General features: G+C 43.6%; 1 pseudogene; it reads right to left on the bottom strand.

Moving 5' to 3' along the window:
• Window positions 1-5,634: 5,634 nt before the first annotated feature.
• LOC149355851 (uncharacterized) lies at window positions 5,635-8,626 on the bottom strand (annotated as a pseudogene).
• Window positions 8,627-9,478: the final 852 nt, after the last annotated feature.

The raw sequence follows: 9,478 nt of genomic DNA, 5'->3' as shown, positions 1-9,478 counted from the left end.
ACAAGTGTCCAGTTTCACTGCAATATTTCGCATGTCGTAGATGTAGTTTAAAAAATTCGCTGTGGGTTAGCTTGGTTAAGCCCGGTAATTGCGAAAGCAATATCCGTACCTACGCCATGGTTCAGCTGGTAGTCTAGCTGGAGGTGGTGCTTGTGGTTAGACTTGTGGCGATGCATCTGTTATACAATCCAATCCAATGCAATCCAATCCAATCCAATCCAATGTTATCTAATGTAATCTAATCTAATCTATTCTAATCTAATCCAATCCAGTCCAGTACAATCCAGTCCAGTCAGGCCGCCGTTCATGTGCACCGCCGTCGCACACGGACGGCGCGAGATCGCGAAGCAATGTTAAGCCGCTGGTAGTTCGCACAGCTACTGCTTTCTAGCGACGTGAGTCGAGCCTAATCTCTTCAGCGTAACGCCACAATCGCGCTCCTAGCGGAGAGCGCAGGAGTTAGGCGCCGGTGGTGGCACCGCCGCGGCTTGCGACGGTGCGAGTCGGTCGCCCTTCTCTTCGGCGTGATGTCACACATGACGTCACACAGAGGTCAACTAACGGTCAATGGTGGCACCGCCGGGCCACGGCAAAGGCTGAAAGTGCAAGTAATGAAGCTTTCGCTTTAAAAGTATGTTGCCCCAAAACGCTACAAACCGCTCTTTTAGAGCGCAGTTCTTTGGCGTCCGTTCCTGGGTTTCGCGTCGTCGTCGGCGTCGGCCTCGTAACCAGCTCCGCCCCCCTTTCATCCCCCCAGCGCTATCGGCGTCAGCGGCATCAGTCAGTCGCTGCTATCTCTTCCCTCCTCCCTTTATCGTGTTGTCCGCTTGCTGCGCGCGCTTCTGCCCCCATCGTTTGCCGCTGGGTGTACACGCCGCCCCCCTTCCCCCCTGTTCCTGCGAGTCTCCGGTTGTCAAAGCGCCGGCTCGAACTTAATCCCTTTCTTCGCTCCTCCTCCAATGCAACCCCTGTGCGGTGGCAATCAGAGAGCCAGATCGGTGGCGGCGGATCTGTATATGTGCACCGCCCGAGCCGAAATTGCGAATACGTGTGAAAAATAAAAAAAAATCTGTGATAGCGCATACATGTGTTGCTCGATTTCTTTGCCTCAATCTATCGAAAAGGTGAAACAGCTTATTTGCTGCGCTCAAATTTCGCATTAGGAAGTAACGTAATCGTCGGTAATTTTTTTTCAAGTATTTGTTGTCATTTCCTGTTCCCTTCAGGCCGTGGAGCAACACCCACTGTTCACTTAGTAGTAGTTCTTGCACTATGCACACTCGGTATCATTCGCACTGAGATCTTCTACGTTGGAAGGGGGGGGGGGGGGGCTAGGTGCAACAGATGCAACGGTGCAACGATGGTGCCTCCATAACAGGGCACGAGGCCTACAACCGAAGAAATATGGTTCAGGCAACGTCAAGTGTTCGGTTCCGCATAGAAAGGAGCTAAAGAACTGCTTCGTGTAAGACATTTGCTTGATGACAAGAGCGCTGTCACTGCTGTTGCTCAAAATGTACAGAAATTGATAGCTGGATATATACATGTATATGCGTCACGGCAGAATTAAGCAGAGCCCGAAACCGGTACCCTGCCCCCATTGCCGGCCGGATGGTGAAAACATTTGTTGAACTTTCTCATATCCCCATGTACACGCCTGATCGGCCTTGCAACAAATCTCAACCGATTTAGGCAAACGAACGACACAACGACCAGATGATCCGAGAGTGCAAATCTCTGTTTACATCTTAGTCATGACCACGATAGTTACTTCTTTTGCGCTAAGGTGTGGTATGCATAATTTTCTCTCCGGGTTTGAACTTTTAGATTTATTTATTTATTGATACTGCAGGCCAAAAAACTGGCCCTAGCAGGAGGGGCAATACAGTGAAAGGTGTGACAATGCAAAACAACAATAAACACTAACGAAAAATAATGCTGAGTGTAGCAGTGTTACTCAATCAAGTACATTCTGGCACCAGCACAATAACTAACAAAACATGAAAAGCCACACATGTGAAATAACAAACAGGCGGGCAATTTTTACTCGAAACAACAGAACTGTTTTGGGGGGAAAAAAGGCATCACAGAGTGATGAAATTAGGAAAACATAGTAGATTGCGAACACTTCTATGTTTAAGCAAGCAAGGGAAGGGGAATGAGGGGCTCGTTATAAATATGAGAGAAGCCAACAGCCACAGAAACGAAGGAGCACAGGGGAATTTTTTTATTAATTTATTTTTTTTTGGGTGTTGATCAAGTAAGAATATTACTGAATATGTTGTCGCTTAGAGCTAATTGATTAGAAAAGCAGAAGAAAAAACAACCACATGCCGCCGGTGGGATCCGAACCCACGACCTCCGAATTACGCGTCCGGTGCTCTACCTCTGAGCTACGGCGACGGCTGCCAAACCTTCTGCTTTCGGGGGTATTTATGTTTACAAATAACCTAACCTTGAGAGTGTTCACTGTTGGCTTCTCTCACTGCTATGTTTCAGTCAGTTTATATAAAAAGATGTTTTCTAGCTCTTCTGCAAAGTTTTGTGACTGCAATACCTCGACAGGTATAGAATTCCGTTCGTGTATAGTACGCGGAAAGAAACTATTCATATGGGATTTTGTTTTAGAAAATATTGGCGTAAGTGAAAGGTTATGTCTGTGTCTTGTCTGGCGTAAACATAGAGTTTTTACGCAATGAGGCCGCCGAAGTGCGCTTTTTTCATTTATAATGTTATATAAAAATTGGAGACGATTTACTTTACGCCTGTTTTCCAGCGTGCTGATTTTATTTGTAAGCATTATTAAAGACGGGGAATCCTCTCTTTTATATTTGCCCAAGATGAACCTGATAGCCTTCCTCTGAACACGCTCTAAATTCATTATATTCTTTTTAGTATGAGGATCCCATACAACTGCTGCATACTCCAATTTCGAACGGACAAATGTGTTGTATTCTATCATTTTGATATTTACAGTTGCGTTTCTAAGTTTTCTTTTCAAGAACCACAACTTGCCCAACGCTGCTGAGCATGTAATGGAAATATGGTTTGACCAAGAGAGTTTATCACTGAATGTGAGACCCAAATACTTGTATTTTTCCACCTCAGATATTATTGTGTTGTTAAGTACATAAGAAAATACACTAGGTTCTTTTTTCCGTGTGACTCGTAACAAAACTGTTTTGTTTACATTGATTTCCATGCTCCAAAGTTCACACCAATCACGGATAGCATTAACTGATTTCTGTAATTGTTGTCGTTCCTGGAAGAAATTTTTCTAAACATGACACAGCCATCCGCAAATAAATTAACATGGACATCTTCAGGAATTACGTCGACTATATCATTAATATAGATAAAAAGTAAAAGTGGTCCTAATACGCTGCCTTGCGGTACCTCAGAAGATACCTGACGGATATTGGAAGAACATTTGTTTATTTCCACAAATTGCTGTCTGTGACGGAGATAGGCCTGGATCCATGTTATAATATTTGTAGGAAGACCAATGCGCTTCAGTTTGTGAAGTAATCTTCCATGGGGAACCTTATCGAACGCTTTACTAAAATAAAAAAGAGCATATCGACTTGCCTGGACGCGTCAAGATCCTGAGAGATTTCATGAACAACTGACACAAGTTGGGTTTTTGTCGACAGTCCGTTTCGAAACTAGTGTTGTAATGGAGACAGGACATTATGGTCTGTCAAAAACTGACGAATAAAGCCTTCGACAATGTGCTCTAATAATTTACTGCAAGTGCCCGTTATAGAAATGGGACGATAATTGGATACTGTAAGATGGTCACCCTTTTTATGAATTGGAACAACTCTTGCGGTACGCCAGTCAGATGGTAATTCTCCTAACTGTAATAATAATTTTAAAAAGTCAGTTAAAAACGCATATCTGTTCCGCATACCTACGTAAAAAATCGTTTGGTATATTATCCGGCCCTGCAGATTTCCTGACATCAATTTTTATGAGCATATCCAAAACACCTTGCCTGGAAATCACAATGTCGGGTACAAAAGACCTATCAGTTTTATAATGTTCAAATTCATCCAGGTCAGAAAACACACTCCAAAAATAATCAATGAAGTGTTCAGCAATACTGGAAGCGCCTTCAATAGTTTCATCATTAATCTTAATTTTATGAATTGTCTGTTAAGATTGACCTAAAAAACGCCAAAACTTCTGTGGAGCATGTGAAGTAAAGACAGCAAGGCGATGGCTGAATAACTTTTCTCGGGCTGCTTTCACTTTTGTTAGTAATTCAGTTTTCAGTTTTTGAAAGACGAACTCTGCCTACCATGTTTCTTCTTCATTCGGTTTAGCTTACGCTTAGTTTGGAACATATCTCTGCTTATCCACGGGTTTGATGGAGGCTTTTAACACTTCTCAGTGAAATGAATCTGTTAATACAATAAGAGGCTATGTCCCTGAACTTTTGCCATGAAAGCTCGACATCATCATGGGCAATATTTAGGTGTAGGTCTAAATAATCGATAATTGATGCATCATCTGCTTTAGCATAGTCCCTAACCTCAATTCGTTCTCGTTTTCTTATATTGACATTGATTGTTGATGAAAAAGAAATTAATTTGTGGTCTGAAATTCCTGCTCCAATTTCAGCGATTCCTTCATGGAAAATCTCACTGAGGAATAACAGGTCTAGAATATTGTCTCCTCTGGTAGATACAGTAATAACCTGTTCAAGACTAACAGTTAGCATCATATCAATGAAGCAAACAAGGGAAGGGGAATGAGGGGCTCGTTATAAATATGAAAGAAGTCAACAGCCACAGAAACCAAGGGGCACAGGGGATTTTTTAAAATTAATTTATTTATTTTGTGGTGTTGATCAATTTAGAATATTACTGAATATGTTATCGCTTAAAGCTAATTGATTAGAAAAACAGAAGAAAAAACAACCACATGCCGCCGGTGGGATCCGAACCCACGACCTCCGGATCCCACCGGCGGCATGTGGTTGTTTTTTCTTCTGTTTTTCTAATCAATTAGCTTTAAGCGATAACATATTCAGTAATATTCTAAATTGATCAACACCAAACAATAAATAAATTAATTTAAAAAAAAATCCCCGGTGCCCCTTGGTTTCTGTGGCTGTTGGCTTCTTTCATAATCATATCAATGAGTATTTCACAGGAAGGACTGTGCCCATAGCTCCAGTTATTCCATTTTATTTGAGGAAGATTGAAATCACCAGTAATTATTTAGTTTTTTCCTCTGAATTTCAAAAGGTGATCGTATAATTTCTGCATAAAGTGATCATCAGCATTTGGTGCGCGGTACACAGAACAAAGAATGAATGAAAAACTCCTTACAGAGGCATTCAAAAACAAGCTTTCGTGGTTGTCAATCTGATCTAGTTTTCTTATATCAACGCTTTTTTTTTGCTATAACTGCGACGCCACCACCTCGGGCGAATCTCTCTTCTAAACAGTTGGTAGCCTGGCGAAATTTTTTCGTCATCCTGCACCCCATCATGCAACCAGGTTTCAGAAATAACGCATATATGAGGATCATATATACTAATAAAAGATCTTTCAGTCTGTCTATTTTGTTCACAGTGCTTTGGGCATTTAGTGAAAGCAGCCGAAACAGGAATGACCGTGATTGCTATTCTGCCTGCTCTAATCTCATTTTTGTTTCATCCCTTTTTGGAACTAGTTTTCGTGTGTTGTGTACGTCGCCCCAAATGTACAAGTCGTCGCCAACGAGAATCTTATCATGAACAAGCCAGACCTTTTTGCCGCTATCTTTTTCTTCTTTGGCGCTGTTCTAAAGTAGACGCCGCTTGCGCAGCGGGTCTGCGCAGTGATCATTTTGCAAGGATATTCCTGATCCTTTCAGTTTGTGAGCATTCTTCATGAGGGTTTGTTTTTCAGTGTAATCCTGGAAAGACGTAATGACTGGCCTTGCTGTGGGTCTTTTCCCGAGTCTGTGAATTCTCGCTACTGAAACATAATCTACCCCCACCTTATCCTTGAAGACGTCTTGAATAACCTTCTCCCGTAGCGTTATTTCAGTTTCATTAGGATTTTCGGTAATCCCCAAAACAATCAAATTCGAACGGCGGCTGCGGTTTTCCAAATCAACCAGCTTTTCATGGTGAAGTTTAACTAGGTCATGCGCTGCGGTTTAAACTGCATTTGTTTCTTCATTTTCATGGGTCGTTGCTCGAACCTCGGGTCATATTGCATTTCAAGCTGTTCAAACGCTTTTCGAAACAGTGTATTGCTGTCTTCGTAGATTCAAGGCTTTCATTCAATGAAGCGATGTCAGCTCTAATTGCTTGCTGGCCACTCAATATAGACTCGAACATTTCATCAACAGTCGGTCCCTGATTTTCTTCAATGTCCCCACAAACGAGGAGCTTACAAGAATTTAAAAAGGGTGGAAATTTGGGCTGGTTGGTGCATGATCTGAGGATAAAAAACAGCGCAAACGGGGACGAAGCAGAGAGAGGGGGTGTCCCTCTCTCTGCTTCGTCCCCGTTTGCGCTGTTTTTTATCCTCAGATAAGAATTTAAACACTCATAGGCAATACTTAAGCACAGATGTGGGCACGGCAGTAGACGAAAACGATCATCACTGCGTATTGTGCTGTTGCAACTAACCTGTACAAGAAGAATCAGACGCATAGACAGCGATGTGCGCCCCAGGCTTTCGCCACGCCCACTGGCAAGTCCATCGTGCGGTGCTGTCTTTATAGCAGTTGAAGCTGGTGCCGTCAGGAACCTGTGACTTGAAAACACTGCATCATCCGTCTTCGGAAAGAGGCACGAAACTGCATCGTCAATATGGCTTCATGTCACTGTTGTAAACGGCTTGGCTGAAGGCGCAACAAGGAAGCTGGCAGTTGGCAGTAACAAAGCCTGTACAAGAAGAATCAGACGCATAGTCAGCGATTTGCGCACAAGGCTTTCGCCGCGCCCACCAATGTCTCGTTACGGAATATAATATTTTCTACGTTCATATTGCATCTAGTTTCTTGGTGTTATTATAGCAGGTGTGTCAGGGATGCCCGCCGCTAACTTTTACAAATAGGGTTTTCCAGGTAAATAGAAGTTTCTTCTGTCATAGTACTGCCAGTACTGGCGGGGCGTCAAAAACAGGCTAGTCATGTTAAGTAATGAATTGATATTATTACCATAATAGTCATATCAGTAACCTTAATAACAACCATGGTTATTATTAAGCATAGTAATAACGACATCAGTTTTCAGAATTTCGAAAAAGCAATTACCCTCGCCGCTGTGGCTCAACTAATTTGTACCATTTCTCGCGCCATTCGAAAACCGCCCGCCTGCTGAGGGCTCAACGCGGCGTTAGTCGAATCGCATTACTCCGTAACGCTCCTACTGAGCGACAATCTCTGCCCTGCCCGCGCTGCAATTTGCTGCTCCAGCGCAGGCGAGGCAGAAATTGCCGCGTGGTATGAGCGTCATGAAGGGACGCAGTTTAACTGACGTCAGTTAGCACCCTCCCGCAGTCGCGCTGTATCTGAATGGCGCTAGAAATGGCCCAATTTCGAAATTGATATGGCTATTACTAAAAGCCGGCTACAAATATGTAATTGCAATCGGGCGCCTTTCGATAACAGTTAAGATGTTAAATATTAGAATTTACTCAAACTCTTTACTAGTTAACATGATTCGCCTCTTTTTCGACATCGCCAACACGGCTATATCTAGGCCGCAAAAAGCTTCCGTTTACCTCACAAATCTTTTTTTCTTAAATTAGGGGCGGGCTTCTCTGAAACACCTGGTCATCATCGTCATGATCATCAGCCTGACTACACCCACTGCAGGGAAAAGGCCTCTCCCATGTCTCTCCAATTAACCCGGTCCTTCGCCAGTTGCGGCCACCGTATTCCCGCAAATTTCTTAATCTCATCCGCCAACCTAACTTTCTGCTTCCCCCTGCGAAGTCCACATCCTTCTCCGCGGCGTCTGCACTTCAGCAGATGCTGTAAGCAAGTGTTTTATATCGTATATTTCCGTCAGTGCTTTCTTTTTTTTCCTCCACGTCTTTCTCTGGCGCGCCATTCCTCCCCGAGCATGTCGCACCAACTTGCCCAAACATTTACGCTGCTCAGGTATATTAAATTTACTTGCGGCAAGCATTATCAATGATCCAACTGCTTGAAAGGGTGAAGGGCATATGTACTGATAAAAACCGGACTGCACAATCGGCTTCTGTATACGCCCAGCGGTGGCATTTGCGAAACAAGCTCGAGCTTAGACAAAATTAATGGTTCGTCGTTTCGTGACGTTCCTTCATTTAAATTCCAGAAGATCAACATATTCTGGCGAGAAAATGGCGCAGGTTACCCTATAGCGCTTGCGTTGTTTGGCCTTCCTTGCCCGTTATCCTGAGTGCGCTATTTTCTCCATCGTGCTATACCAACTAGCTCAAATGTTCATCTACTTCTGACCCTATAGAGCTGGTTTGAGAGTTCCTGCTCCCCTTCCTTCGCGCATGTCCCATTCCTGATCCTCAACTCGCCATCTTTCTTCGACCTAGCTTCCACCCATTAGTTTGCGCCTATCCTCCATGACCCTCATCTCACCGCATACGGGCCTCATGAGGCTGAGGGTGAAGTGCATGCCTACCTGTGATACAACCAAATGAAGCGCACCTCTGAATGGAGTTTGAAAACAGACATGCCGAATGATTAGCATCATAGATAGGGGGCATGGGGGAGGGGGATCGACACCATGCCCTAGCCGGCACAAGGTGACACTAAACCTCGCTGCACGTCAGTAACCTGCATGCAGGCTTGCTTACTTTGTCGTTTTGTGCACTACATTTTCTGCAATGGCATGAGTCTTTCTCTCGTTAATGTTAATTAAGGACGTATCAGATATGGGCCCCGCTAAAACTTTATACCGACTACAAACTCGTGTTTCCGGCATTTCTTGGAACCGAAGGTCTCAAGAGGACGGTGGGAAGGGGCTGTGTAATCATTAAGAGGGCCTGCTTCGTGTTGATCAGCTTGAGCATTAATCGGGCAGTAAACGGTGATTCGGCGTAATCATTCTCTAGCGTTTCACGAGCGAGCTTTGTTTCGCGTGACCCAGACTAAGTTTTATAACTTCTAATTGTTGAATGAACTTTTTTGCTCTAAAAAAATGCCTGTATTAAAAATATGGCCCCTTTATTTTTGAGTGCACCGGTAAATTTAAAACAAAAGCTAATGTTTATGATTACTGAATTCAATTTGCTGAGGACGTACTGGCTGGCATATTACACGAGGCAAGAACTGAGTGGGCAAGAACAATTAGGGACAAGGAAACGATGGCAATAGAAAACAGTACGCCTGCAACAAAATGATCGATATTCCGGGGCGCCGAGCGCTTGAGCCAACTTGTGTTCACGTCTCTTTTCGCTCAGTCTTCATTTCCCCATTCACACTCTGCGCTTATATTTGCTCTGCCTTTTTTCATGCTTTCTTGTCT

This window comes from Amblyomma mixtum, chromosome 3, assembly GCF_055824585.1.
Source record: "Amblyomma mixtum isolate Tamu chromosome 3, ASM5582458v1, whole genome shotgun sequence".
Lineage (NCBI taxonomy): Eukaryota > Metazoa > Arthropoda > Arachnida > Ixodida > Ixodidae > Amblyomma > Amblyomma mixtum.
The sequence above is the reverse complement of the archived record's forward strand: the minus strand, read 5'-3'. Positions and strand labels throughout refer to the sequence as shown.